General features: G+C 40.2%; 1 long non-coding RNA gene across 5 annotated transcripts in view; it reads left to right on the top strand.

Annotated features, from left to right (window-relative positions):
* Positions 1–14,931, top strand: part of LOC119233803 (uncharacterized) — a 59,258-nt gene that overhangs the window by 23,797 nt on the left and 20,530 nt on the right. For all 5 annotated transcript variants that reach the window (XR_005122475.2, XR_008550110.1, XR_005122476.2 and 2 more), the window contains exon 4: positions 96–288. This is a non-coding gene — a long non-coding RNA (uncharacterized LOC119233803). The remainder of the gene's footprint in view (positions 1–95; positions 289–14,931) is intronic.

Raw genomic sequence — 14,931 nt, forward strand, 5'->3', positions numbered from 1 at the left:
ACAGATGGGTGGAGAGATGGGTAAATATGTGTTCTCATAGGAGTAATACACACTTATTATGTTAAAATAATTTGTTTATACATCTATTCCAACAGACATGTTTCTCAATGGAAGGAATTGTGACTGATTCATGATTGCATCTGGAATGCTTAACACGATGTAACAGATGTTCAAGAAGTGATATTTGAAATTCTGAGGGAGAAAATGTAGAAGGAACTTTAAAAAATTGATACTGAAGTCAAATTTGAAACATTCTCCTAAAATATAATGGAGGAGAAAAAGAATCAGGTAAGAAAAGTTAGTCTATTTTAAAGTAAATATATATATATATATATTATCTTTAACTCTATATAATTTTCTTCCTGTCCCATTGCATTCATTTCTATATTGTGACTTTTAAAGGGAAGTTAATCAGAGTCCATGTGACAAGTCTCAACAGAAATTTTGTGAAAAACACTGAGTTTGTACAGTTTATAAACAGTTTGCAGGGTTTTTAACATGCTTACATAGCACTGGGGTTACACTCCCTTGTAGTCAGGGGTGGGTGACTTCTTTCAGGGAAATGAACATCCCACAGTCCGACAAGTAGGTTTAGAAATTTTATCATTAGCTGAACTGCTGGTGTTCAGATTGGTGTTATTCTTGTTTGCTGATTCTGATTAAATCTGTCTTGGTTAAAACATTCTCTTTGATCACCTCAATTCATCATGTTTGATAATTCTTCTTATCCAGCTCTTCCATCCATCATCTTTTTTTTTAAAGATTTATTTATTTATGCATACAAGAACTAGGGTACAGGTCAGAGGTGTGGGGGGTGAGAGGATTCACCAGAGACAGAGTGGGGAACAGAACAGGTGGATTGACTGAAATACACTGCTGAGGGGAGCAGTGGGTGAGACAGGAGAGGTCTGCTGCACCAGTGGGTCAGCTCCCTGACCGGGGATCAAACTCATGTTTCAGTGGCTGTGGATAGTTTCATAGTCAGTGTCTTAACCCTTTGTGCTACCAGGGAGGCCCTCCATCCATCACATTTAAACCTCAAACTTAGTATCTATGTGTGGCAAACATATACTTTTATATGTTCAATATTTTCATAGAATTGTCCTCTAACTTCATGCCTTTAGAAAAGATCTCCCATGAAGGTGCCACTAATTTCCTGCTCTCAAATAGATCACCTGTCTATGTCACCCCTGAAATGACTCAGAGTAGAGAAGTAAGTGTGGCATCTTCACTTACTGTGCCATTTTCCTGGATCACTTCTTCCTTCACACTGTGTGATTCTTTTTTTTCCTTTCAATATTGATAAATTCAAAATGCAGTTTACCTTGGCCTGCCTTATAGCCTCCTCCCCTGTTGTGTGATTCTTTCTACTGCTGGAGTTTCATGCCAGTCCATGAGAGCAGTGACTCCATTGCAGCCATCTATTACTCCTGTCTGCTTCCCTTAGTCTTTTTCTGCTCCATTCCTGCTCATCCCCAGAGGCTGTAGTAGGCTCTGTTACAGTGCACTCTCATAGAACCCTATTTTTTTTTTTTCAAGAGCAATCTGTATGTGATTCTATTGGTGTATATTCCTTAATAGACTATGACTCCCTGAGAGTAATTATTACATTTCATTATTTTTTAAAATTTACTTAAGAACCAGGGTACAGGCTAGAGGTGTAGGGGATGAGAGGACTCACTAGAGACAGAGTGGGAAACAGAATAGGCAGATTGAATGAAATACACTGCTGATGGGAGCAGCGGGTCAGTAGAGGTCTGCTGCGCCATGTGGGTCACCTCCCTGGCTGGGGATAGCTTCATAGGTGTGTCTTAACCCCTTGAGCCACCAGGGAGCCCCTTCATTTTATTTCATTATTGCACCTGAGTGTTTGGCACAATGTCTTCCCTCAAGTTTTGCTCTAGTAAGCATTTGTTGAAGAATTGCATTATTTAAAGGGTAAACAAGATCTAAGATTTCATCCCAAATATACCATTAATGTGGCCATTTTTCACCAATGATCCTCAGGTTTCCATAAAACACTTATTACCACTGGCTTCTGTAATTGTTGGGCTTGGGCCCATTAATATTTCTCAGACAGCTCATCATAGTATATGACTTATTTTAAACTAATTTCCTGGTTCTTGGTTCAAGTTCTATGCTCTATGTAAGGTAAATTATCAGTATTCAGAAGGTAGTTTAAGGGAGAATAATTAGATATATAATGATTAATTTAGTTTAGAGAGAACATAGAGCCAAGAAATCTGGAAACTTTATACTGTCCCTGACCACTGTGAGACCTTAGAATTACTATCTAATAACACTAAAATCTGGTAGATCATCTCATCACACTAGTATTTAAGGATCTATTAAACCATCAATGCACATGTCACTTTACCTTAAATTTGTACTTATGGTATGTTTCTAACTTGGTGCTGAACAATCAACAAAGATGGTCCCCATATTAACAAATTCGATTAAGACTGGTATCTTCCTCAGTCTTGCTGCTCATGTGACTTCTTCCTAAATTCACCCAACTTACAGCATCATCCACATTACTTTCTATAAACTTCACACTCCTACTCCCAATTTGCCACTGCTCTGTTCCCCACATATGCTTTAAAAAAACTAATTTTTTTAAAGATTTATTTATGCATACAAGAACTGGGGTACAGGTCAGAGGTGGAGTGGTGGTGAGAGGATTCACCAGAGACAGAGTGGGGAACAGAACAGGCAGACTGACTGAAATATACTGCTGAGGGGAGCAGAGGGCAAGGCAGGAGAGGTCTGCTGTGCTATGTGAGTATCTCCCTGGTCGGGGATGGAACTTGTGCTGCAGTGGTTGCGGATAGCTTCATAGGTTGCATCTTAACCCCTTGCACCACCAGGGAGACCCTCCCACCCCCACATATGCTTTTTTAATGTTGAGTACTTTCCACAATTCACCAGAGTCCATATCAAAATATACTGTGATTATCAACCCACTGACACATCCCTTCTCCCAATGGCCTTAATTCTGATGACTCAGGCATTGACTCTTATTTGTAATTTTTTCCTCAATGTTGTGAATCAACTTAACCAAATTAAGTTAAATCAAACACTCCTAACCTGAAGCTATTCAAATAAAAAAAAATTAAAAACATAAGAAGACTGATTTACTCTATAATCCTGTCACCCTAGATGAGATATATATAATATCAGCATTTGCCCCTCTAAGGAAATAGCAGTTATTGCTTCAGTGTTCTTGACCTATCCCTGACCGCATTAAGTCTATCTAGTCATTTGTCTTGGAGAAAATTAAAATTTCAATTTCCTTCACAAAGAAAAGTTTTCACACCCATCTTCACATTTGCACCTTTTTATGTGCAGCTCCCTAGCTGGATGCTGCCCTTTTGCATTGCCCTCCTCCATTCTGCAGGATGGAGCTGGTGGTTTCTATTGTGTGGCCCATGATATAGATCCCCTTGCTATTCCTCTGCAATATCTGTCTTTATTTTCCAACTCTGGTACACAGAATCTAGAGTCTCTTAAGCTGAGTTCCTTCATGTTCCTCTAAAGAGGGCATGTGTAAGTGGACACCTCATTTGTTGTTGATTGATGAAAATATTTTGTTTACAATGTTATTGTCTATAGTACACATTTTACGCTCTACACAGAATTTGACAATGCATAAGATTGTGGTGTGTATCACTTTACACTTGTCACATGAGAAAACAGCATATTTACTGAGAAACCATTATAGATAATGAAATTGTCCCTTTGTACTCCCTGAGTTACAGATTGTATTACCCTCAATCCCTTCCTGAATTATTTGACTTTTGCTTTTTACGTTCAGATGGATCCTTCTCGATAACTCAACTGACACAAACATATATTCACTTTCTTTTCTACCCCCACATTTCTACCTAGGCATTTTTCTGTAAATTTCTTCTCTGAACAATTTGTTCTTTGATTCCCAGAATACCAACACAGTATTGTTTCAGAGCTGGCTAGGATCTAAACATGTACCACTTATATTCTTAAAAGGTATCATTTATGAAAGAAGGGGTTAGACCATTGTCAGGGGAAAGCAACTCCGATTTCAATGCCAAATATTTGACTATATTTAGGCATTCTATAGAACTCATATGATGAAAATAGCATCTAGAGATGTTGGTATTTTTAAAAGTCTGTTTGATAAAAATGTACCTGTAAGTCATAAAAGCAGCAATCCAAAAGTGAAAAATTCTAATTAAGATTTTGAAGATTTTTGGAGTATAGTAAGTTTTAAACATTGCACCCCAACAAAGGGAGTAAGATAAGCACTTTTATATGTAGTCACATTAATTTGACCTCAGATAAGGTTTTTAATTTTGGATCTCAAATTAATTAATTACCTGACCTTAGGAAAGGAATTTAACTTCTTCATCCTGTAATATAAGGAGTGTTTAGTCTGTGAAAAGTGTAATAATAGAGTCAGTGTGGCTATTAAATAAAACATTCTGTGAAGGAATTTAGCAGAGTAGTTAGCACATGTCAGGTAATCAATCATCATTAGCTTTCTATAGCACATTAACTGCTAAAAGAAAATCCTTAAGTGCATTTCTTAAAGGGCTAGGGAGAGAATCATTTTAAATAGTAAAATAAGTATGTAGAAAATATAAGCAGAGATAAATGCATTTTTGAAAATGATACCTATAGATGAAGCACATTTTTAAAAAAAGTATAAAGGGAGATGAATTTACAATTCTGTAAGGGCAAGACAGGCCACTGAGCAGGTTTTCTGATCCAGCAGATGGGGTAAAGGAGAGGAGAGTCCTGGAGCCCTCAGTGGCTTTTCAGACTTTTATTGGGATTTACCAGGTACAGGGCAGGCAGAAGTGCTGGGGGGCAGGGAGGCTGGCAGGCCTTCCAGCCCCCAGCAAGTCTTTACTCTTTCTGGGCTCTCTGGCATTCTCTCGCTTTTTCTCTGCTTCTCTGCTTCTACTCATGGTTCTTCCGTTTGTTCTGCTGGTGTCCCCATGACGCTGCCCTTATAAGTTCAGTCTCTCAGCCCAGGTGTACCCACTTAGGCATGCCCACACCCTACCCCAAGTGCCCGCCATCAGGCATTCATTCAGGACCGCATGGATCCCTCATCAAACCTAATGGCGGGAGGGCAGAAAAGCCTGATATATCTTACTTTACCCTATAAATTCTTCCCACAGAGCAATCATCTATTCAGAACAATGGGGTGATAGAAAGAAGACATGGAGTTAGAAAGACACTGGCAATTTATTTCCACAATCAGGAACTGAGATTCCTGATTACTTACTGATTCACACTTACTTCCTAAGATGTGATTTTGAGGTAATAAGAAAGACAAAACAATGGAAACTTTATTAAAGTCTCAAATTCTACTGTAACATGGAGGAGATACCTAGACAAATGTGTGACTGAGATTCTCTCATAGAAACAAAAGGTTACATTTTATGGGTCTGAAAAGCACAGTAAGAAGAGGTTGTGACTTGTGTTTGTCTTACTGAGTCTGCATAACAGTATGTAGCAGCAGGAAGGCCACACTGCAGGTTTTCTATGACCCTAGCAGACAAGAAAGGAAGAAGAGTCGGAGCCCTCAGTGGCTTTTCAGGCTTTTATTGTGCTTTTACCAGGTGCAAGGCAGGCAGGGAGGACTGCGAATCTTCACTCTTTCATGGCTCCCTGACGTTCTCTCATGGCCTTTGCTTCTCTGCTCCTTTCGCTCTGTTGGCGTCTCCGTGATGCCACCCTTATAAGCCCAGTCTTAGCCCAGTTGTACCCACCCACATATTCCCACGCCCTACTCCAGACGTCCGCCATCAGGCATGCATTTAATCTAATGGTGGGAGGGCGGAAAAGCCTGATATTTTACTTACCCTACACAGTATCAAAGGGAAAACAAGCTGTTTTTTTTGACAAGAACACAGGCTATGCCATGACATATATACTCTGACTCTAGTAATGCTGATTAGATAGGAAATAAAGAGAATCCTAGTCTTTGAAAATGGCAAGATTTGGCAGGAATTTTAGAAGATTCAATACTGTAAAGGGGCAGGACTGGACCAGTGCAGTTTTCTGATCCAGCAGACCGGGTAAAGGAGGAATCAGAGTCCTTAGTGGGTTTTTGCAGGTCTGTTATTGGGGTTCACCAGACATATGGCAAGCAGGGGTGCTGGGGGACCGGGAGACTGGCAGTCCTTCCAACCCCCAGCAAATCCTCACTCTATCTGGGCTCTCTGGCGTTCTCTGCTTCTTCTGCTTCTCTCTCGGCTTCTCTTTTGGCTTCTTCTGCTGCTGGCGTCCCCATGATGCCGCCCTTAAAAGCACAGTCTTAGCCCAGGTGAATCCCATCTACTTATGCCCACACCCTATTCCAGGTGCCCGCCATCAGTCATGCATTCAGGACCTCAAGGATCCATCATCTATCCTGATGGCAGGAAAGCCTGACATTTTTCCTTACCCTGCAGTCCACCCCCTCAGGGTTTTCTGCCATATAGTCTTCATATGTACAATTTTGTCTCTTAGCAAACACAAACAATGCAGCCATGGCCCACCAAAGCAAATACATCCCAATATAACAAAATACAACAGAACACAAATAAATCCAGGCAGGATTTATGTGCAAAAGACAATTATTGGTACCAGCAGATGAGCCACCAAATCTGCTGCCGAAGGCACTGCTCATACAAGGGAGGGGAACCATTCACGGCATCTACTATAACACACCAGGAGCCGTTGGGCTTCCTGGCCTTCTTTGGCTGTAGTCTCGGCTACAAACCACACACAGCATCCACCCCCAGGATGCACTAGCTCTGGGATTGGCGATTCTATTCTGTTGGGGGTAATCACCACCCCTCAGGGTTTCTGTCTGCAGTTGCTCCAACATTCGGCCTTCATAGCCACCAATGCGACTCGCAGACCCCTGCACTCAGGCCAACCCACTGCACAAGCACATGGGTCAGGGATCCAAACTCTACATGCGGCTTGGGCTCCACCCCAAGCCACGTTCCCCACCCGTCCCTCAAGGACAGGTTCCTTGGCTCCTCACCCTCACTCAGGAATGAGCAGGGCATCACCCACAGGTGATTTTACGAGACTCACAGGTCTTCAGCACACTCAGGCTGCTTAACAGCCACTCAGGGCTTCTCAACTTAGCATCACCACCAGCTTTTGCCTTCTCAGTTGGCTTTTCTCCTCTGCCTGGCTGCTGGGCATACACAGGCTGCTTTTGGCCACCAAGGCCTACTGACCACCCCCAGATTCCCATCTCCTAGGGTTTACAAACGAAACTGTTCCACCCCCAGGGACCCAAAAACATATCAACCTGCAAGTTCCTCCGCCTTCTGGCGGGATCATCAGTCCAACTCCATTAGTCCAAATCCAACAGTCCTCTCCCTGCATCAGCACTGGCGAGTTCCGAATCATAGTCCTCTTTTCACCGATGATTCTACTGCCTCAGGGGTCGTTGTCTGGTCCTTTCGGGTGTCTTTGACTGGTTCTCTCAGGCATCTCCTTCATGCCAGGTCTTGTCCTGTAGCTCCTGGACCATGTCCCTCTCCTGTGCTGCCATGACGCCTCCAGCGTCGTCACAGGGAAACAATCTGTTACTCCTTAGTCCCTCCAGGTCTTCGGAGGGCTCCATACCCGTCTGCATGGATCATCTTGCCGACTTACGCCAATTGTAAAGGGGCAGGACTGGACCAGTGTAGTTTTCTGATCCAGCAGACCGGGTAAAGGAGGAATCAGAGTCCTTAGTGGGTTTTTGCAGGTCTTTTATTGGGGTTCACCAGGCATATTGCAGGCAGGGGTGCTGGGGGACCGGGAGACTGGCAGTCCTCCCAACCCCCAGCAAATCCTCATTCTCTCTGGGCTCTCTGGTGTTCTCTGCTTCTGCTTCTTCTTCTCTGCTTCTCTCTCGGCTTCTCTTTTGGCTTCTGCTGCTGCTGGCATCCCCATGACGCCGCCCTTAAAAAGCACAGTCTTAGCCCAGGTGAATCCCATCTACCTATGCCCACACCCTATTCCAGGTGCCCGCCATCAGGCATGCATTCAGGACCTCAAGGATCCATCATCTATCCTGATGGCGGGAGGGCAGGAAAGCCTGACATTTTTCCTTACCCTACAAATACTAACTCACTAAATTTACAAAAGAAGGAGGGAGGGAGGCAAAGAGGCAGGAATAGAGGGAAAGAAGCAGATAAATTCCTATCTTCAAATTCCCCAAATTCGGGAAGACAATTGGTACATCTATGGAGGAACTTACAGGTGCCAATATGAATGTTTAATAACAATAAAACAGCTTAACTATCAGGAGGCATATCAATGCAACTGACTGGACAGTTAGTATTCAGTTGTTAGGTGAGCATCTTAAGTATTAGTCCCCCATGTGATGGAGACTAAATAAACAGATAGGTGATAAATAGACAGACAGACAGACAGACAGACAGACAGGCAGGCAGATGCAGGTATAAAGCCTATTTTCTCAAATGAGACTCCAGCATACTAAATCCTCTTAAATGAACCCTCTTAAATATGAGTCATTCAATACTCACAGAAAGGGGTAGAAATCAGCTCAGCTAATTGTTCCCCAGCCACTCATCCTCAAATGTATATCCTTTCTGGTGTTGATCTTATTAGCTTCATGTAAGCATATGTGAGAACATGATACTTTTTCATTAAGTGGGCTTTCATAATACTTTAGAGAAAAGAACTTCTAGCAGGAAACAAAATGGCAGGGCCTATCTTTACATGCAAAATACTGTTTAAATTAATCTAAAAGTGCATGAATGTTCAGATATTATTTTTGCACAAGTAGAAACTTGTTTTATATGTCTGTTGGGTAAATAGAAGTTAGGTTTTTTCCTGCTGTCCCGCCATTAGCATCTTCAATCGACACTGGGGTCTTACACGCGGGCCTGTTGGCAGCACCTGGAGTGTGTGTGAGCATGCGTAAGTGGGTTCACCTGAGCCTGGAGGCTGAGCATATAAGGGAGGCATCACAGAGTGTGGCAGCATAGTACTGGAGGTGGTACAATGCAGTAGAGACTAGCAGGGAGGTCACAAGAATATGCCAGAGAGCCCAGAAAGAATAAAGATCCTCTGGGGGCTGGGAGGCCTGCCAGCTTGCCCTGTATCTGGTTGCCTCACTTCTAATGGCATAGAAAGATCATTAAAAGCCTGAAAAAGCCACTGAGGGCTCCAGGAGTTCTTTACCCATCTGCCGGGATCCATAGAGAACCTGCTCCATGCCTTGCTGGAACTTCAGTGCCTTTCTGCAAAACCCAGGTAAAGTCAAGCAAGTTTTTTTCAGTGGAAGGCATAGCTGACCTTCAACTGCTGAGGCAGTACAGACACAGGAAAATCTGCTCACCTGTTCATACTCTGGAGGCTTAAATGCAGTTTTCTATATTATGCAGATTACTTTATGGCTAAATCCTTGGAGAAGGGCAAAGACTGAATACCTAGAGTTTTCTTAACCTTATTCCTATGAAAGCTGGGAAGAACTAGGCATAGAGTTGTTGGTGTGTAGCAATTCAGATCACTGAGACAAAGATGTAAAAGCACAGTGAGCTCCACTAGTGGTCTGGAAAAGGACCCGTAGCTCACTTCGTTATAAGTAAGAAAACTGAGGCTCAGAGAGAGAATGACTCACAGCTGTAGACTTACAATTAAAATAGTTAATTTACTCTAATTGTTTCATGGGGAGGAAGATGTATATTAACACAAACATTTCAATAGTCTATTAAGTTGCCTGTTTATTTTAATTCTTACAAGATAGATACCAAAATCTCTTTCTCAGTCATCTGGTTTCTAAATGAAGTTTTCAGGTATTTAAGATTAATTTTTCAAGTTTGTTTGTCATTTTCTAGTTGTTAATAACATGCATTTGCCTTGTAATGAAGACAAAACTTACTTGGATATTTTAACATGTAATGTTAGCAAAGTTAGAATCAGTTCAGACTAACCAACTAACAACGGCGCAGCACAAAGTTTGGAAAAGCAACGCATGGTGTATGTTTAATCAGGTGTTTGCTGAGTGCTGGAATGTTCACTTGGGGAGGAGAGAAGGAAATAGTTCTTTGCTACTCAAAGTGTGGCCCCTGGAAAATTGCATAAGTGTTCTGAGCATGGACAAAAATGCAGAATTTCAGAATTCAGTGTAAACAAATCAGAACCTGCATTCTAACAAGGTCTCTGAGTGTTTCATATATACATTGAAGCTTGAGAATCACTGTTCTAGATTGGAACATGAACTCTGCTTGCATCATATACATAATTGAGCTTAGGGAGTCTTAAGGAGGAAAGACATGGGGAAAAAAGAGGATGCAATGTACAGAACTGAGGAAATATAAATGTGGTCACAGGGGACTTGGGTTATACTTCTTAGTCTAGATTATATAATTTTAACAGATTTCTTATTTGCAAATGGGGCTAATAGCTTCTGCTCTTATGAATATTTTGAGCACTAAGTGAGGAAATAGGTTAAATATTCAGCAATGAACATAACACAATAGGAGATCGGGGCTCTTAATGTTTCTTTTCCCTTACTGTGGAAGTTTAAGGGCTTATTTGGTGGCTTTATATTACTGCAGCAAGGAGAGAAAATTAAATACAACTAAGAAGGGCCTCCCCGGTGGCACAGCGGTTGAGCTCTGGGTTGCGAAGCTGCCCGCAGCCTCTGCAGTGCCCATTTGATCCCCGGCTGCTCCCGGGCCACCGGGCCACTGGAGGAAGATCCCACATGCTGCACAGACCTCTCCTGCGGCCCGCTGCTCCCCTCAGCAGTGTACTTCGGTCCTTCTGCCTGTTCTGCTCCCCCCTCTGGCTTTGGTGAATTCTCTCACCTTCCCCCTCTTCTGACTGTACCCAGTGCTTGTATAAATAAATAAATAAATCTAAAAAAATAGAAAAAAAAAAATACAACTAAGAAGACAAGTTGCTTCAGGCTGAAACTCTTTCAAATTTTATTGTTTCTAGAGTAGTCAGTCTAATATAATATAAAGTCTTACAGATTCAGACATTGGCAAGAAGGGCTGGATATTTTTCCTTCCTAAAAAGGAAGGTAATGAGTGGTTTTAATTGCAATACAATTAGTGTTTTAGATATCAAATTAATTTTCAGTGATTGTGTTGGTCTTGGCAGAGTACAGAATTTATAAGATTAAAATTCTGTGAGTATATGCACATACTCTTACTGATTTTTATGCAAATTGAAATTCCTGCTTTACTTTCCATTTCTAAAATCAAAGATTAAGGATAATAAAGCTTTTAAACTTAACTAGTTAAATGCATTTTATTACACCAAACTGTACTTTATCATAGACCATACTTGGCTAATTCTCTCCACTTTAAATAATTATTCACAAGATAATAATTTCATAAAATTTGTGCAGATAATATAGAGATATGGTCCTAAATTAAAAGTACAGAATTTTAATAAAATTGAGCTGTATCTTATCTGCAACTATTAATATATTAAGCCCATGTAGTTAAACTTTCATACATACTGGAAATCTCATTTTTTTAGTTAATAAAAAATTGTATTTTTGCAAATACAAGCAAGTTTTAGAATAAAGTACTTGTTGCAGAAAGAAATAGCAATACCTTTCATGTGGAAGAAATGCAATCATTGTGTCAAAGATTTAGATCAATTAAGATAGTAATAGTGTTAGAATAAAATAATGAAAACATTTTTAAAAATGGTTAAAAATGTTAAATATTGAAAACAATTTCATATAATACTTAGGTATAAATTCATCTCCAGCAATAATTTATACTGTAGCTAATAGCGGGACACAATTGAATAACAAGTATGTGTCTTTGAGATTTGTCTCCTTGTTGAATAATAATATATTTTTTAATCTCTTTTTTCCCCCTGGGTTTTCAATCACTTTTAGAGAGTGGAACAACATAGATTATTGTTAGTATGTTAATTTCTTGCAAATATGATAACTTACATCTCATATTTTCTACTTTTGCTTTAACTAGTTTATTGGTTGGCTTTAAGATTCAGTGGCTGGTTACTTACTAGTTCTGACATTTTTCTTATTTCTAATTGATTACATTCTGCTTTTATCTTTATTAAATATGTTCTACACTCTCTCTGGCTTGTTTGTTACCTTCCTCTTTCTTATCTTCAATTAAAACCTTATGCCTTTATTTCACAGTTTCTGATGTGAATAGCTTCATGATTGATATTTTTAGGCATATTACAATTTGTGTTTGGATTATTTTCTCAAATTACTTTAGAAAGATGATTTCTAGGTGTTTAAAAATATTTTACTTTATTACATTCTTATTTAGTTCAGTGTGATCAAAGAATACTGTGCCCATATTTCCACTTCATAATATACGTAGAGGATTCATAATTAGTTCTCGGTCACATTTATGAATGGTCCATCCACCTTTTTATTCATGTGTAGAATATGGAGGAATAAAAAAACAAAGATACTGACCAAACTAAACCAAAGCAAAGCCTTGAAATATGAATGCATAACTGAGGCTACTAAAGGTGGAGGGAAGAGGGAGATGAAAACCAAGGGGCGAGGGTGTCCAGTGACATAGGATAAAGGACTATGTTCCTTTATGGTGGCTATCTTGTGGTGACACACATCTGAGGAGATGTGAACCTATTCCCCTAAATTGTATGCAGTGCTATAAACTAATGTTATTTCAATTAAAAAAAATTGAATAAAACTAAAAAAAAATAGTGATAAAGATCATGTCTTTGTATGGCAATGTTCTTGGCACATGTGACATTTATATCTTAAGGTAGCTACTTTCATGAGACTATAGAAAATACTGATATCAAGAGTGCTTCTTCAGTCTTCAGTAATGAAAAAATCCAGCAAAAATAACTTTATCATCATACCTCCATTTTTTAATATAAGCAGTCACTATTGTTGGTGTTAATATAAGCAGTCACTGTTGTTGGCATTTATTATGGATTTTGTTAATATAAGCAGTCACTATTGTTGGCATTTATTGTGGATTTTGCCATTTTTCTGCTTTTATCATATAATATCAAAATTAAAATGTACTGCAATAAAAATGAAGGATAAAGATAGAGATTAGAGCTTTAGGCGAGTAGCCACTGCTCAGTTCTGATCTTTGCACCTCCTGCTCCCACCAGGACTCTGCAAGATAACCTGCTTAAGTAAACAGTAAGTAAATCTGCCTATCCTCACCTTAAATACCTTTCTGGGATAGTGCTGCCTGTTTGGGAAGTTGTAAGACTTCCCTTTAACTAAACTGGTTACATAGGCCAGTATTTGTTTCCCCTAATTCCAGCTTTTAAAAATATTAGAATAGTCTTTATAACTTGTTCTAATCTATGATTAAAAAACTCTCTTTTCACAGAATTTCCCAGCCAGTTCTCAACCTGGACAGGTGGCTATGATTCAGATCCATGGAGAAGGTCACAGTTCAGTTTCTCATATAATTCACCTTAGTCAGTCTCCACAGAGAGCAGCCAGCAGGAAAGTTTTAGGAAAAGGATGTATCTAAGTCACACACATGAAGTTCCACTAATGGGGGTACAGGGAAGATGAAAATTCTAGACTTTGTTACTGTATGTTCAGTGGATACCAGAGAGTCTCTTAAGTACTTTGCAGAACTTTCTGTCTAGATCCTGAACAATTATTTCCTCATCTCATATTTATTTATTTTTATTTTTATTTTTTTTAATTAATAAATTTTATTTTTATATTCCCCATACAATTGCAATCCCCCCATTCTGACCCCAATCCCTCCCCTCCCGCCCCCCACCCCCCAAAAAGTGTCTCTGGTTCATAGTTTTTGTTGATTTTGATTTTCACTTTCTTATAGTTTATTTTCCTGGTCCCTTATTTAAGTTTTCTAGATCCCTGCTATGAGTGAGACCATCCGGTATTTTTCTTTTTCTTTTTGGCTTATTTCACTGAGCATGGTCCCTTCCAGCGTCATCCATGTTGCTGCAAATTGCATGTGTTTATCTTTTTTGAATGCTGAGTAATATTCCATGGTATATATGTACCACATCTTCTTGATCCAGTCATCTATTTTTGGGCATTTGGGCTGTTTCCAAAGCTTAGCTATTGTAAACAGTGCTGCTATAAACATAGGGGTGCAGGTGTTCTTTGGAATTGATGTTTCTGTGTTCTTTGGGTAAATACCTAGGAGTGGAATTGCTGGATCCTGTGGAAGCTCTATGTTTAGTAGGTCCAGAAATCTCCACACAGCTCTCATCTCATATTTAAATCCAGTATTCTGGATTTGTCTCAGACATAAGTTTTTTTTTTTTTTAATTAATTTATTTATACAAGCACTGGGTACAGTCAGAAGAGTGGGAGGGTGAGAGAATTCACCACAGCGGGGAGCAGAGCAGGCAGAAGGACCAAAGTACACTGCTGAGGGGAGCAGCAGGTGGCAGGAGAGGTCTGCGCACCATGTGGGACCTTTCTCTGGTGGCCTGGGAGCAACTGGGGATGGAACCTGCGCTGCAGAGGCTGCGGGCAGCTTCGCAACCCAGAGCTCAACTGCTGCACCACCAGGGAGGCCCCCTCAGACATAAGTTTTACTATCAAATACAGGGGTCAAAATAATTGGGACAAATGTGATTAAGAGTGATATTATTGGTTCTGAGTTGTGCATGTCACAAAAATAAAAAAAGGGGGACAGGGTCCTTTTGCCTTAAGATATCATAATGTTGACTGAAACAAGTTGCAGTTCCTGAAACTCACACATAAAAGAGGTAGAAGCAGAAGCATGGGAATCACAAAAGGGGGGATTTAGCTTTGGTGTTGGGTATTTGGCTTCAACCCAACTCAAGACCCAGCACAGGTCTCTGTGGTCTTCTAGAGAGAATGAGGAATAGATGCCCCTTAACGGACATACCTGTCATCAGACCCCCCAATCCTGCCCTCCCTCCACATAACATTTTAAGTTTCAAAGAGGTGCAAAGATCAGAACAGAGCAG

The sequence above is a fragment of the Talpa occidentalis genome, unplaced genomic scaffold (assembly GCF_014898055.3).
Source record: "Talpa occidentalis isolate TD23 unplaced genomic scaffold, MPIMG_talOcc4v2.1 talOcc4.8, whole genome shotgun sequence".
NCBI classification, from domain to species: domain Eukaryota; kingdom Metazoa; phylum Chordata; class Mammalia; order Eulipotyphla; family Talpidae; genus Talpa; species Talpa occidentalis.